The sequence below is a fragment of the Octopus bimaculoides genome, chromosome 2 (genome assembly GCF_046866305.1).
Source record: "Octopus bimaculoides isolate indiv1 chromosome 2, ASM4686630v1, whole genome shotgun sequence".
NCBI lineage: Eukaryota > Metazoa > Mollusca > Cephalopoda > Octopoda > Octopodidae > Octopus > Octopus bimaculoides.
In genome coordinates, this window is record NC_142929.1 from 117,926,992 (window position 1) to 117,944,435 (window position 17,444).

At 34.0% G+C, this 17,444-nt stretch overlaps 1 long non-coding RNA gene across 1 annotated transcript; it reads left to right on the forward strand.

Moving 5' to 3' along the window:
- The first annotated feature begins 11,136 nt into the window (after positions 1 to 11,136).
- On the forward strand, positions 11,137 to 17,073 carry LOC149137216 (uncharacterized). The gene is made up of 2 exons (XR_016237961.1): positions 11,137 to 12,856; positions 16,854 to 17,073. It is a non-coding gene; the product is annotated as an uncharacterized LOC149137216 (long non-coding RNA).
- The last annotated feature ends 371 nt before the right edge of the window (positions 17,074 to 17,444 follow it).

Sequence of the window (17,444 nt, forward strand, 5' to 3'; positions counted from 1 at the left end):
AAACTAACAAAAAATTAATTTATATAAATTAATATATAAAAGCAATTATATCAGCATTAAATAAAGGAAAAAAAAAACATTTAACAAAATCATTGAAAAGAAATACAAAATTTATCTAATCGAATCTTTAGTTTAAATAAAATTATAAATGTTGTACTATTGACTTAACCTTAATTAGAATATAAACTAATAATCAAATTAATTAGAATATAAACTTAATTAGAAAATAAACTAATAATGAAATTAAAATGACAGATTTATCAGAGTTTCAAAGACGTCAAATTGTTGGTGCTCGTATGGCAGGCGTTAGCTTAACGAAAACGCCGAAATGTTTGGTGTATCAAGAAGTACTGTCTCGAAACCAATGACAGCCTTTGAGAAAGAGGGAAAAACCTCTTCGTCGAAACAAAACTCCGGAATTTACTCCCAGAACGTAAAGACAGACGAAATACCGCTAACCATTACGCCCGGCGTGCTAACGTTTCTGCCAGCTCGCCGCCTTACACATATATGGATATTGAACAAAGGTCATTATGCAAGTTTATCATACACACACACACACACACACACACACACACACACACACACACACATTTAGTCTACATATAATTTAATTTAGTTGTTAATTTTGTAGAACACTGTTTTAGAAATACTTTTTGGACATCAGCGCTAACGTCAGAAATTCCGACATATTTGAGGCCAAATCTGGTGAAGTGGTTTTCAATTATACATTTCCTTTAGATCTTTTAAGTTCTGAAAGTACATCCATCTTCAGGTAATTGTTGAAAATAGAAAAGCATTCGTAATAAAAAGAAATAAAGGTGATACATTAAATCAAAGTGGATGGTTTACATTGTTCGGAAATACAAAGAATATTTGGTTTGTCTTAATGCCAGTGTAGGTAGCAGACGTTTGTACGGAAACGAGAGGCAGACATCAGTAAAAGACTCTAGCTTACTCAATATACATTAGCTCTGAAATTAAAAGATCAATCATTAATTTTAAAAAATCTCTGATGTTAAAATCAAACTTGCTTTGAGATACGTATTTCCAAAGAAAAAAAGAAAAAAGAAAGAGAACTTTTCTCATCTATCTATCTATCTATCTATCTATCTATCTATCTATCTATCTATCTCCATACCTGTGTATTTGTTAACCTATTTCTCAGTCTGTCTGTCTTTCTCGCTGTTTGCCTATCTATATGTATATATATATCTATATCTATATATATGTGTGTGTGTATGTATGTATGTATATGCATACAAAATGAAGATGACTGTCCACTCGTGAACGACGGAGACCATCAGTTACCATGAAGAGCATTGTGCACTGACCAATTTATTCTTTACAGTTGTGGCTTCTTTGGCGACAAATGATCCCTGCTCTTGATAAACATATACGCTCGAAGATCAAGCGTCCCCAGTCCATTACATTAGTGGTATATTCTCGAGCAGATCGCTTAAATTTCTCATGAAAAATGCGTTATTTCTTTCGAAAAATTCACTTCTTCCTTTACTTGTTTCTTCCATTGGTGACGATGACAAACACTGCTTTCTCAGTTAACCAGCCATTTTGCGCAGGCCTTTAGCGAGGAATTAACACAATCCTTAGAGTGTAGTCTTGGTTTCCGCCGGAGGAGCCTCTCACAAACAAATCGCCATTTGGAATCTGCTTAGGGATCTTCTGATCATTCATTCGAAGAAGGTATCCAGTCAAACGTAAACGGTGACTGTGCACCATCATTTCAATATTCTGGACGTCGGCTTCTTTCAAAACCACACTGCCTGGAGCCCGCAAGAATAAGCCAACATTCGGAATGTGTCTCAGACAATTCCGTTGGAAGTATTCAAGGACCCTTGCATGATGCCTATAAAACATCCATGTTTCATACAAGTAAAGAAGCGACGTCAGCATACACGCACGGTACGTAGTAATTCTTGTTCGCCTTGTGGTGCCATGTTGGGACCAAACACGAAATTCAAGAGCCCTATAGAAATCAGTTGCTCTCTGAATGCTTAAAGGTATTTCATGATTAAGGAAAAAGAACGATTCAGTGTGCTGCCCACGTAGAGAAGCATGTCTACCGCTTCCACTACTGTTCCTTCAGCTTAGATGATTTCACATATGAGTCTCCTGGTGCAGACTGGAGCATTACAACAGTCTTGTCTAGGCTAATGGTGATTTCAAATATCTTGCAAGGTGTAGAAATATGATCAATGATAATTTGTATATCTTCAACTGTATGAACAACGAAGTCGCAATCATCTGCATAAAGGAGGTCATCAATAAGAGACTGAAAAAGTTTTGAACTGGCAGTAAACAACGCAAGTTGAAGAGACGACCAGAAGACCGGTACCGCACATATATCCTTACATATATACACACGTACATACGTAATACACATACATAACACACACACACACGATTTCGATTCTCGGAACGGGATACGTTCGACATCTGATCTATGGCACACCAATGCCATAAATTTACATATAAAATAAGATCATATACTTAATGTATATGCTTCATGTATTTTCCAGTGGCTACAATAGCGTGGTGGAGTATATACACTCTCTAAGCGACAGGTGTTAAAACTACCCAGACTCAGGTAACTGACAGGCGAGTTAACCGACCTGCTTTTATTTCATGTAAATTTTCTCTTAGTTATGCAGTTTCCGGGCATGCCGGCACATGGTTTCACAGGCCATGGGCATATAAGTTGTATGTGTATATGTATGTATGAATTATTCTCGACTTTGCCTGTTTCGTCATATTTATTTGATTACATACATATGTAATACAGTACTCACATTCTCATCTCTTTGCGTACTAATGAATTATTTTTCTCTGCAATGGTTTCTACTTCGCATTTTTTTATTCACTCTTCTTCACCATTCATATGTATTTTCATTAACTGTTCTCCTCTTTCACTACCTTCTCACTCAAGCGACGATTTCTTCCCATGTTCCTATTAGACATACTTATAGCACATCTTTTTCTATTTAATATCTATTATAGTCACCAACAATCTTTGTCGCTGTCGGCAAAACTTTGAAGTCACAGTCCCTTTGTATGTCGTTTAAATAAAATATTAAAGTTCTACAACTGTATTGAGTCCTTTGGTAGTTTATGTTATCTGGTGCTTTTAATGCTTCTTACAAACACACATGTCAGGTTATTGATTTAAATAAATTTATTAAAAGCGTGTTTTATTATTTCAGTTTTCATTTGATTACACGTTCCGTATATATTTATTGTCATTCTATGCAGGGAAATTTGTTAGGATTTTAGAAATAACAGATACATATAGTTATATATAGAATTCCGCAAACAATAACAGATACATATAGTTATTGTTTGCGGGTATGTATATACCATGTAAGTATGCATGTAGTTCATGTAGTGTACAATTAGTATGCATGGAATATGTTTACATAAAACACTAGTGATGTGTAAGGACATAAATCACTGTGTTTATTTCTATTAATATCTTGGCTACTTTAAATGCAAACCGACCGACATACAATCACCTATATAAATTCTATATTCAGTGTTATAATGAAATTTCGGCGCTCCTTTCTGAGTACCTTGAAAGTGAAACAATTCTGAAGAAAAGTAATTCTCTCTCTCTCTCTCTCTCTCTCTCTCTCTCTCTCTCTCTCTCTCTCTCTCTCTCTCTCTCTCACACACACACACACACACACACACACACACATATATGATGGATTCTCCCATCGTAGACGACGTATGAGCATTCAGCCTCTGCTGAACGACCTGCACGAATGACTTATAGTGATCAAATGTTCGGGCTCACTCTCTCCATCAAATCGGCAGGTGCATATATATATATATATATATATATATATAGTAATTACATTACCTCGTACATTCACAGTGTTAGTGTCGATGCAAGTTGTATCTATATATTTTTACCCAAAATTGTATATAAAGGACAAGTAAACGTATTGTTTTTATATACAATATCTTTGTAGACATAAAGAGGTATTAGCCTGATTAACATATTAGGATTTCATTAGCAAGCGAGAACTCGTGTTTATTGCCCCTGGAGGCATAGCTTAAGGGCTTATAACAGTAAGAGCAGAAATAATGTTAAACAGACAGATCTGCTTATAGAGCACATTGTTGGTTCTTAGTGCATATAATATATTATTTTTGCATTATCTGTGTTTTGTTTGAATGTTATTTTGTACTCCAGAAATATTTATACATTTTAGCCTACATTACATGCATAGGTAGATGTAGATGTAAGATTAAAACTAATCCAAATGATTCCATTTTTTCTGTTCACGAAGATATTGTATACAGAGACAAGGTACTTAACATGAATCTTTTAGTACTTCTCTCATTTTTTTTCTTATCACATTTATACAGTTCTATAGTTAGAACTAACAAAGCATATACTCCTCCAGTCATAATGGCACGGTGTATTCTGCTTATTCTAAACTTAGGAAAATTTACTAAGCAGAAGATAATGTAACTATTAAACAAAGACATTCCTGCATTCCAGACTTCCAGCATTACGCACAAACCAAAAATAGTTCTAGATATGGCACATATACTTCGCAAGACACTTTCAAGTTAAATTTCACAACCAACTCAAACAGTACACAAATCATACCCTATATTGCAACACCCAATAATATATTTGAGTGATCCGTGTAAATCTTCGTTAAAATTACACCCGTAGTGAAGAGAAAAGGATTATTAGATTTAATCATTCACTCCTTTTAAGAAAAGCAAAGAAGAAAATTTAGAACCGTAAATCAATCAAAAATTGATTGGGGCTAGTGGTGAGGAGTGACATTTGGTGTTTGCCAAAATGGTGACGACTCTAAACAAGCTTTCATTCTTATCAGAATTCCTCAGAGAAGTGCAGCTTTACTAGTTTTTTCCAATTCCTTGATAACTGGAAAATATAAAGATAGAAATAATACATTTCTAAATCTCTCAGAGAGATTTATGCAGTAGCAGCACGATAAAGTGATAAGTATGTTGTCAACTTAATGTGACAGTCCCAATGAAAGGGAAGAATACTACTGCTATTTAGCCATGCTACTCCGGACTGATGATGAGCAATGACTCTGAAACTAGTCTCTGGATGCTGGCTTTGCCGGGCGGAGGTGCTTATCTCCACTTTGAAAACATAAGGACACAAGAAATGTGTCAAGTCCAACAGGAAACGGTGTTTTCTAGGGCTAAATAACAGTAGCATTCTTTTCTTTCATGGGACTGTCACATTAAGTTGACAACATACTATCACTTTATCGTGCTGCTACTGCATAAATCTCTCTGAGAGATTTAGAAATGTATTATTTCTATCTTTATATTTTCCAGTTATCAAGGAATTGGAAAAAACTAGTAAAACTGCACTTCTCTGAGGAATTCTGATAAGAATGAAAGCTTGTTTAGAGTCGTCACCATATTGGCAAACACCAAATGTCACTCCTCACCACTAGCCCCAATCAATTTTTGATTGATTTACGGTTCTAAATTTTCTTCTTTGCTTTTCTTAAAAGGAGTGAATGATTAAATCTAATAATCCTTTTCTCTTCACTACGGGTGTAATTTTAACGAAGACAACATACTATCACTTTATCGTGCTGATACTGCATAAATCTCTCTTAGAGATTTAGAAATGTATTATTTCTATTTTAAAAAAATCAGTGAATGTATTTCACTTGAAATATATATGTTTTCAAAGGCGGATAGGCATCGACAGCTAGCAAGCCATACTACCCCAGACTGACGATAAGCAATGACTGAAAACATAAGGATACAAGAAATGTGTCAAGTCCAGCAGGAAACGATGTTTCCTAGAGGTAAATAACAGTCGCAGTCTCCCCTTTCATAGGACTGTCACATTAAGTTGACAACATACTATCACTTTATCGTACCGGGCTAACATAGTTGTTCCTCGTCATACTGGAAATATCAGCCAAACCAACTTCCCTAACTACATTCTACTACATTATCTTCTCCCCAAACTTCGTATACTGGTGTAATTTCTCACGCTGAACACTGTTTACTTTCAATATTTTTGACAAAATTTGGTATTTTAGATGTTATTTCGTGTTAAAGTTGTATTTTGGTAATTTTAACCAATCGACGACGTGTTTTAGCTGAAGAAAGCTCCCACTGTTTGCGATAGTAATCGAAGAGCAACAACCTCCAGGTCATCTCTACTAAATGTCGCCACTCTGTTCCATTTCTTTTTGTTTATTACTTGTGTTGCATATTACACGTTTATTTCTTTTTTTTTTTACTTTTCGATCGCCTCTTTGTACGACTGGTGAAAATGCAAAGAGGCGATCGAAAAGCAATAAGAAAAAAAGCGTTTAATATACAATACATGCAGTAAACAAAAATACAATAGAACAGGGTGGCGACATTTAGTAGAGATGACCTGGAGGTTGTTGCTCTTCGATTACTATCGCAAACAGCAGTAGCTTTCTTCAACTGAATACACGTCGTCGATTGGTTAAAATTACTACCAATATACGACAACTTTAACACGAAATAACTTCTAAAACACAAAATATTGTCAAAAATGTCGAAAGTAAACCATGTTCAGCGTGAGAAATTGCATCGGTATACGAAGTTTCAAACTGTTTAGTTAAAAAAATAAAAATAAAATCTGTGAGCGAAACTGAAGATATCATACATATATACATATACATACATACATACTGCTGCAAGTGCAACCTTGCAATGTTGTTGATGCAGTTTCATTCAGAGTCCATCCATTTGGTCATTCTTGAGGTGAACTGAATGAAGTAAATTTTTGTTAGTGTTCTGTGGGGTGTGTGTGTGTGTGTGTGTGTGTGTGTGTGTGTGTAGTGTTGTTATTTATAGGTACGTGCTGCTGACCTCAACTTCACCGCAGTCGCTGTCCGAAGTTTGGACTTGGTATAAAATAAGTCAAGGTCGAGATTATTGTTTCTGTAAGACTCATTGTTCGTTTTAATAGTTGTGTGTGTTATGTTTTTGATTTCGAATATAGTGCTTGTATTGAAGGGTTCATGTTTGTTAGCTTGCTCATGATTTGGGTTATACATTGGGTACGGTATTTCTTTTTTTTTTTTTTTTATTAATGATGGCTATTAAATATTTTTATATTTAGGTTACGTTGTTCTATTTGTTATACCAAGTTCAATTGTTGCAGGGGCGTTGGCTATCTAGAATTCTCCCTATATCTCTTAAAGGTCCTACCGTGTTTGTGTAAACATCTTAGAGCTTTTCTGTGTCTTGTATTAATGCACCGGCGATATTGCAAGGTTGCTTTTGTAACAGTGAGTAGTCGCTGCATCGTCGACATCGCAAGGCTGCGTTTGCAATATATACTCTAGACAACTTTTACCGTCCAGTGAAGAGTACACCGAATTACCCATCGGAAGAATTTACGGAGCGACTAACAACTAATTGTAGTCACAGACGTTAAATACTGATCGTTATGGTTAGCTATTAACTGGAAATTAATTGAGAGCTAATACGGAATCCGCCCGGATAATATATCCTTCCAAACTCACTTTAATATATATATATATATATATATATATATATATATATATATATATATATTTAACTTTTTAGAGAATTAACATTGCTTATATATATATATATATATATATATATATATATATATATATAAGTTGAGGTCAGCAGTACTTACCTATAAAAAATAACACCCCTCCCACAGAACGCTAACCAACAAAAATTTACTTCAGTTTGTTCACTTCGAGGATGAGCAAATTGGATGGAATCTGAATGAAGCTGCATCGACAAAATCGCAAGGTGAGTTGTCGCTGCAGCGGAAACACGTATAGGTCATTATAATATGCTCTATATAACCATAAAATAAAATATTGTGGATGTACAAACCTCCATATTCATTAACAATGATGATAATAATAATAATAATAATAATAATAATAATAATAATAATAATATATATATATATATATATATATATATGTATATATATATATATAAATGCATGCGCACGCGCACAAACATATCCATGCACATATCTGTGTTTTGAAGCACAAAGGTGCTTTCGTAAACAACGCATAAACAAACTGACGCGCTTATTCATACACGCACACATACACTCGTATATACACACAAACCAAAGGTATCACTACAAAACTAACACATCAACGTCAGTCACGTGAACTGAGTCAGCGTGTTGGTGTAGAAAGTGTATATAGGTGCATATGGATGTATGTAGGAGTAGATGGCTGTACAAGGGTGTGAGCTGTTTCATATCACACGAGAAATGGCCTCCTGCCAGCCCATCTAACTGATGTGCAGAAAAAAATATTAAGGGAAGTTTTACTTTGAAGATCAGCAATAATAAATCGAATTTTTACAAACGACAAGAAATATTTTGCTCACTTCTACTTCATTTTCTCTCATATCTATCTATCTATCTATCTATCTATCTATCTATCTATCTATCTATCTACCCATTTCAATCACAGCTCATCTCATTCTATATCACCCCCTTCCTTTCTCATTCCCCTCTCTTCTCTTTCCAATTAATCTTTATTTGAAATCGTTACGGATTACTCAGAAAGATGTTTCACTTCATATAAGACCTCACTCAAACGAACGATGGCGATCTAAATGAGATGTATTGCGTTCATACTTTTACTTTTACTTCATCTCTTATATACATACTCACACGCACACTCACACATTCGTATGCAGATAGATTTATATATAGATGAATACACACATACACGTATATAAATATATAGGCATACACACATAGATACATACACACTCATATGTATGCATGTGTGTGTAAGAGAAAGAGAGAGAGAGAGAGAGAAGGAGAGAAAGGAAAAACAAGTTTATATGGTTGAAATCACTCATAAATACCTATTATATACTTATATGTGTGTGAATGTATATATACATGAATGTATGCATACATGCATAAACATACATGCATGATGCATGTGTGTACGTATGTATGTATTTATGTATATATATATATGTGTGTGTGTGTGCGTATATATATATATATAAATATATATAGATGAGTGGATCTGTTTGTATGTATGTTTATATATACGCATGTATGTTTATATATGTGTATATTTGTGTGTGTGTGTGTGTGTGTGTGTGTGTGTGCCTGTGTGTGTATGAGGATAGGATCTGTTAATTTATTTCAACACTTTTGGTAATTTTCTAAAGGTTGCACTTGGCTACTGATTTTCAAAGGATTCTTTTGACTACAACCATAACTTGAACAGAATTAACCAAACAGATAAAAATATTTTCGACAAAAAAAAAAAAAAAAAGAAAGAAAAAGAGAAAAAACAACGCAAATATTGGCAAAAACCAAACCTTAATTTAGAAACTTGTATAAGGCTATTAAATTTCCTGTATTTACAGGAAAAAAATTTTTTTTTTCAATAATCGACTATGTGGTGTATGAGCAAAACTGTATTTGATATCAGGATGTTTCTTCATCTTACACAGTATCAAGGGGGAAAAACAATTAAATGGTGAACACAATATTTACTGTAGACTGTATGTATCCTGATAGTGGCTACCATCTAGTTATATCACGTCAACAGTTGAATGTTTGAACGTTGTATCTTTACTTTTATTTATTTATGATTCTCACTAAATAGCTAGCCCAAGCTAAGTCGATTCCATAACTGTTTATAGGTAAATTCTTTCTTGTTAGCGTTTACAAGATATAAGTATCCAGGCCACGTCTTCAGGTTAGATTATGGTTTACCAGGCAATATTTACGGGCAGTAATTATCAAATTGATAACTTCTCAACCACATAGTCTAGGGTTCAGTCTCACTGCGTGGCACCTTGGGAAAGTGTCTTTTACTATAGCCTCGGGCCGACCAAAGCCTTGTGAGTGGATTCGGTAGACGGAAACTGAAAGAAGCCCGTGATATATATATATATATATATATATATATATATATGTATTTTTATGTCTGTTTATCACCCCACCATCACTTGACAACCGATGCTGGAGTGTTTATGTCCACGTATCTTAGTGGTTCGGCAAAAGAGACCGATAATATAAGTACTAGGCCTACAAATAATAAAATAATAAGTCCTGGAGTCGATTTGTTCGATTAAAGGTGGTGCTCCAGCATGGCCGCAGTCAAATAACTGAAACAAGTAAAAGAAATAAAAGAGACTGGCTGAGATTATTTAATCTACTGGCTAAAATTATCTAATCAACATGTACCGATAATAATTATCAATATTTACAGCGGCATTTTGTCCGTTCTCATGTTCTGAATTGAAATTCGGCCGAGGTCGACGTCACCTTTCATCCTTTTGGGGTCGTTAAAATAAGTACCAGTCGAGTACTGGATCGATCTAATCGACTTGGCCCATACTCCGAAATTGTTGGCCTTATGCCAAAATTTGAAATCAATATTTACTGACAGTAAGGCACGATCGTTAGTACACCTTTCATCTTTTTCAGGGTCGATAAAATAAGTCCCAGCTGAGCACTGGCGTCAATATAATCGACTTAGCCCCTATCCCAAAATTGCTGGCCTTGTGCCAAAATTTGAAACTAATATTTACAGACAGTAATTATACCGTAAGTATTTACAAGGAATAATTACGTAGTGAACATTTACAGGTAATGAATATTCAGTAAAGTTGATAGCAAGGAAGATACAGCTTGTAAAAGGTATACCGAATAATAGTTGTCTAGACGTTGACTTGTATAATACCAAATATTATTTTTTTTATTACTGATTAATTACTGTTGGATAATCTCTGTCTTTAAATGCTAATTGGATAATTCCTGTTAATATATGTTTACTGGATACTCACTCCTTGCAAATGTTCACTAAATAATTACTGCAGATGTTGACGGAATAATTTCAATTAGTAAAGATTTACTGAATACTCGTCGTCTGTAAATATTTACCAGATAGTTACTGTTGGATTGGATGATTCCAATTAATAAATGCTTAATTTTAATTAATAAACACTGTTTTTGTGGCTGGTTATCTTTAATTCACCCCCAGCCGAGACTCTTGGTAAAGGTATTCCACCGGTGACTATTACATCTTTTGCTTTAATATAGGACTACTTTATCCAAGGTGTCCTTTTTCTGAATGCATTATACTATGTTGCAAAGCGTTGTACTATATTGTAATATATTATACTGTAGCTGTCGACTTAATTACCACTATTATTAACATATTTCGAGGAGGAATGTAATTAGACCATTTTCCTTTATTTGTAAGCTGTATTTATTTCTGCAATTCTCCTTGTGATGAACACAAGGACTCATTGGATAAAGTAGTCCTAGATATACAATATTCGGGAAAAAGGGTGTTGGAACGCTTTTGATCTGGATTGAACTTGGGCTAAAGTAACAACAACAATATAGGACTACTTTATCCAAGGTGTCCGTTTTCTGAAGACGGTATAATGTGGTTTGAGGAAAGAGTGACATATAATTCTATCAGACTCAGCAACAAAGTGGAACCTTATTCGTTCCGGAGAGGCTTAGAGAATATGCGATGGAGAATATGTGTATCATACAAAATAAGTACCTAATTAATACTTCGTGAATTTGTTTGTCTTCTTATATTTTCTTGGCTTTGTGCATCTTACGACTGACAAAGCCTGTCGATTTATCATTCGTAAAATTTACAGACCTAGCAAACAACAATAAAGACACACTTAGAAATTAATTCAAACGACATCCAATTTGCAGAAGTAGACATCCGAACGCCAGCTCCTGCTCATTGAATTGCATTTTGAAATAAAGTGAGTTGATAGCTGATCGGAAGAAGTATAGGTTGGGAATTAATTGTGTATCACAACGTTCCAATTAAGAAAGCTAATTTAACACTTACTATAGTTTGAAGTTCCAAGATTAGATTATAACTAAGTAGCGGATTTAGACTTTTAATTGTCTAAATATCACTTACATTGCAAAACAACATATTCTATATCTGATGATCACCTTTCTTGTACCAGTTATCTATTTAGTCGTTAAAGTAAAAAGAAAATACAATTTTGATTCATATTTACAGTGCAAAGAAATATGTATTTATTTAATTCCTCGCTTCCATACACTATTACATTCGACAAACACTGACTATAAATATCTAATTCATCTTTCTACGCATTTAGACGCCATTTCGAAAACAAAATCATAATCTCATTTTTCGGTTCGTTTTTATGTTCATTGGAATGCTACAGTATATTTGTCTAAGTTTCCCAGTCAATAGTTAATTTGACAGGTAAAGACTGGGATCCATTGTTGCTTCTCATTCAAAAGAATGTTCTCAAACTTACCTAAACTCATTTCCGTTTTCTATTGACTATTCACTTAAAGAAACGCCTACAGTTCTCAGCATTCTTCATCCGTTGATAATGAAGCTTATATAGTGAAGCATAGAAAATTCCAGACATAATCAAGTTGGACGGACTATGTAAACTATTGCTGCAAGTAATCAGGTTCAATGGTTTTATAGGTCGAAGGAAAATTGCTGAAGCAGATAAACTAGAAAAGACAATCCAATTAAATGGATAAAAGAAGACAGCGTATCTTTTTCAAATATTTCATACTTTTAAGCTTTTGAAGTGAACGGCCATTCCGGAATGGAAAATCCAGTATTTATATAAACGGTACAGACCAGATTAGCATTCACTGTGTGGGAAAGTCTGAACGGTGAATGATGACAAAAAAAAAAAACAACAGAAGACGAAAGGAAACTATTCTCTTGAGCAAAACAAAAGATTGAATGATTCGTCTACCTATTTCTTTGTGAAAAACCGTTTTAAGGCTTGCTTAAATAGGTTCGAAAATTTTGTTTTGGTATGTATTGTACTACATTGTAATATATATTGTGTTGTAAAGTGTTGTACTATATTGTAATTTAGCGTGCTGCGTTATATAGTGTTTAATTGCATTTAAATGAATTATACTGTGTTGCAAAGTGTTGTACTATATTGTAATATATCATACTGTAGCCGTCGACTTAATTACCACTATTATTAACATATTTCGAGGAGGAATGTAATTAGAACATTTTCCTTTATACGAGCTGTATTTATTTCTGCAATTCTCCTTGTGATGAACACAAGGACTCATTGGATAAAGTAGTCCTAGATATACAATATTCGGGGGGAAAAAAGGTGTTGGAACGCTTTTGATCTGAATTGAACTCGGGCTAAATTAACAACAACAATTTTTAGTACCCACACAACGCCGACATCTAAAGTAGAGATTTAGATCTTATACTGAAAATGTAAAACATAAAATGCAAACAAGCATGTTATTATTATTATAATTAATCTTTTAGTTTCTAAATTCAATTCAATTGACATCAGAATAATTTTCTGTAAATTTCACTCGAAGAGGGTAATTAATGTCGACTCTATAACTCAGTGGTCAGAGTTTATGTTGTCAATCAGTGGTCATGAGTTCGATACTTACTAGGGACTTGTGAATTCCCCACCCCACAAAAACAAAACAAAACGAAAAGCAACTAAGATTTCCGAGTCGGTGAGTGAGCCTCTACGTAATCGCTCGACCAATTAGGAATAATAACTGAAGCTCAGATTACATTCTGCTACTTTAAGAGAAGGACACATTAGATAACATAATCATGGATGCAATATTTCTGAAGACAGGAGCGGATAGTCGTAGCTAAGAAAAAAAAAAAAAAAAAAAAAGACAAAGGTAACCTCACCCCGATTTAAATGCAGAATATAATATAATGTAACTAAGAGATGTCGAAGATGCACTCTATCATTGGTTAGTCGTCGAGACTCCTGGATAATTAATGGCTTCTGATTTAGGCAGAAGGCCAGCAGTTTTTTTTTTTTGAGGATTGAATTAGTCAATTAGTCAATGCTATAGAACCCAGTACTTGACTGGATTTTATTTTATCGATCTCGACAAGATAATATGCCATGCTAGAGTACACCTTACACATCTAAAACTGGTGCAGCTATCGTGCATCATTGCTGAGACACAGAAATATTCAATTAAAACCAGCACTAGAGTACTCCTTATCTATTTGACATTGGTGCTACCATTGTTATTGAGAAATTGAGATTTTGGTATATTGAAATAAGGCATACATACACTAGAGTCATTACTCACCTAATTTAGACACTGATATTGCTGCTGCCGCTACTACTACTACTACAATTATTCTCTCTCTCTCTTTAACACACACACACACACACACACACACACACATTCCTTGAGTGAAAATTATAGAAAATGATTCAGTAGTAAAATTAAACGAAATTCAGAAACCAAAAATTAAGATTAATTATAAAATCAATTTATTTGTTTACTTGTTTTGTAAAATTGATACATTAGTTGCGTTTTGTACTTGTTCGTATTTTGTGAATGTTCAATATAAATTTATCTGCTCTGAATGACATTAGAGTAAATAATTCATGGAATAAGTCATAAGTGCAAGCATGTCCAAGTAGTTAAGACGTTCACTTCGCAGTTACATTGAGCAAATACCCTTCATTATAGTTTCGGTCAATGCGTGGGAAACTGAAGAGATGAAAACAGTATGGAAGTCAGTCCGATGAACTGAACATGTCACTGTGTCCATCCCTCGGTTTAGTACCACCATTTGGTCACTGGTACTTTTAACAAAGTCTAATTTTCTGTTAACCTCCTAATCGTGTCTTCAATCTGAAAATAATTAGATATCATAAGGGTAATGCTTCTTTCCTCATTAAAGTCACATCCGGCGAGGTTTCTACTCAGAACGCTATGAAACGAAACAAAATACTGTAAGACATTTAATCAAACACATTACCGATTTTTTTTCTATTTCTTGCCAACTTCCCGCCTTCAAAGCGTCATATACGAGTGCTACCCAAAAGCATTAAAAAATGCGAAAAGAAAAAAAAAATACATGTATATAAAACTATTTGATATTTAAAATGTAATATTTAAAATTAAATAAATTGAAATAAAAAAAATAAATATTATAACCGAGAGGCGGTCCACAGACATCAACATTTCTGAAACGTTAATAATTACGATGGAAGAAAAATAATATGAAAGAATATATTAAAATGTCAAACGACTTGTGTTTAAAATATAAAATCGATAATAAAAACTTTGTAACTTTTTGTTTCAGCCATTAGCTCGTGAATACTTAAATAATTTTGCTTTCTCACTTGTCTTTGTCGACTGCATGTTCTCATAGAGTTTGATTTTAATAAATTCCTGTATGATTCGCAGTGAAATTTATAGAAGTAAAACCACGGTGAGAAAGATTTTTGAACTTTTATTTTTTTAGTTTTCCTTGATGAGTTATAAAACCGGGCGAACGTTGAACATAGTTATTAAATTGGAAATTATAGCTAGACAAAAGACAGGCAAACATCAGATTGATCGACTTTTAGACAGATTGATATAGAATATGATTAAATAGTTCTGTAGAATGATAGCGAGAGTGGTATATTTAGACAACTGGACACCCCACTTCACACATTCATTAAATTATTTATTAGCCTTAAAGTTATATAAGTGACTCAACAGTCTAAATTTTCGCGCGGCAGTAGTTTTGATATATATATATATATATATATATATATATATATATATATATATATATATATATATATACACACACAAGTGTCACTAAATGTAATGTGAATAGGGTGTTAGGAAACACCGACATTACTAGAAATAAGAACTAAACCGCTCTAATGCACATCAATGAAAATATATGCATTAACAGGGCCCATAATCGTCCAAAAAGTACCGATCGAGAAGTTTTTCGATCGGTACTTTTAGTATATATGTTTTCATTCTGTTAGTATATATGTTTTCATTCATGTGCGTTAACTACAGCGTTTGAGCGGTTTATCACTTATTTTTAGAAATGTTGGTGTTTCCTAATACCCTAGTGACACTTGTCATTCTCTTTTTAGTGACACATTGCACACTGCTGCTTATTTTATTTATATATATGTTTGTGTGTGTGTGTGTGTGTGTGTGTGTATATATGTATATATATATATGTGTGTGTGTGTGTGTGTGTGTGTGTGTGTGTGTTAGAGATTAAAAGCTTAACCTATGCGTAGCTCAAAGAACTCAGATCCTTTTCAGATCTAAGAACTCTAACGCACTGCTGAATTCTCTAGATCCTAAATTTTCAGCGGTTGTAAGCATATGACTAAGTTTCTGTTGACAAATTGAAAAGTGCCACCCTCTCGGGATTGAACAACTGTACCACAGATTCTAAGCCACTAACTTTTTAGCCTTATATTTTACGGTCAAAGGGGAAATACCTGTAGTTTTCGCCTTTTGTTTCTTTCTGACTTCTTTTTCGTTCTCCGGATCTACAGCATTCCACTTTTTATATCTACTTCTTTCTCACCTTTTGGTCGCTTCTTCTCTCATCCTATCGTCCAATTTTTAGTTCGCTATGCCATGTGGGCAGTGCTTGATGATTGTCCTAGGTCACCAGACATGGTAAAAAATATTGTCTGGCATGCTCTCCGCACATGAAACTAATAGTAGCACATTAAAACATATGTTTGTTAAATAATATTTATCTCTCACCAGCTAAGTACTTTTTTTGTTGATCACGGAACAGTACACTTTATATATATATATATATATATATATATATATATATATATATATATATATATATATATATATATATACAGGAGTTGGATAAAATAATGGAAACACTTAGCATCATAGCATCATAATTTTGAAATATCTATAAAACCGTAAAAAGTTTGTTTATTTTAATGTTTTTTGATTTATTATTAATGTTGCTGAATATGTTTTGCTAAAATTGCTGTTTTGTTTTCAGATATCATGAGAAAAAGGTAATTAAAATGACTGATCTACCGGAGTACAGCTCCCAAAATTACTGCAGAGCTTAATAACCACCTCGAGAACCCAGTTTCCACAAAACCTGTACGCCGGGAGCTGCACAAAGCCGGAATTCACGGAAGGACTGCAAAAAGGAAAAAAAAAAACCCCACTAATTTAAAAAACAAACGTTACAAAGCGTTTAGAGTGGAGTAAAAACCTACAGAATTGGTCCCTACACCAGTGGAAGAATGTTATTTCCTCGGATGAGTCATCCTTTACCTTATTTCCAACCACCGACCGAGTATACGTGTGGAGACAGCCAAAAGAAGTATTTGAACCAGACTGCCTTCTTCCAACTGTTAGACATGGAGGAGGATCTGTGATGATCGGTGGGGTGGGGGTGGGGGAAATATCTTGGAAATCCGCCGGCCAAATGGTTTCCCTTCTTAGCAAAATTAATAGTCAAGACGATTTAAGCGTTCTATCTGATCAAATTCATCCTATGGTTGCAGAACACTTTCCAGAGGAAAACCCAATCTTTCAGGATAATAATGCACCAATTCAAACAGCTAAAGTTGTTACTGAA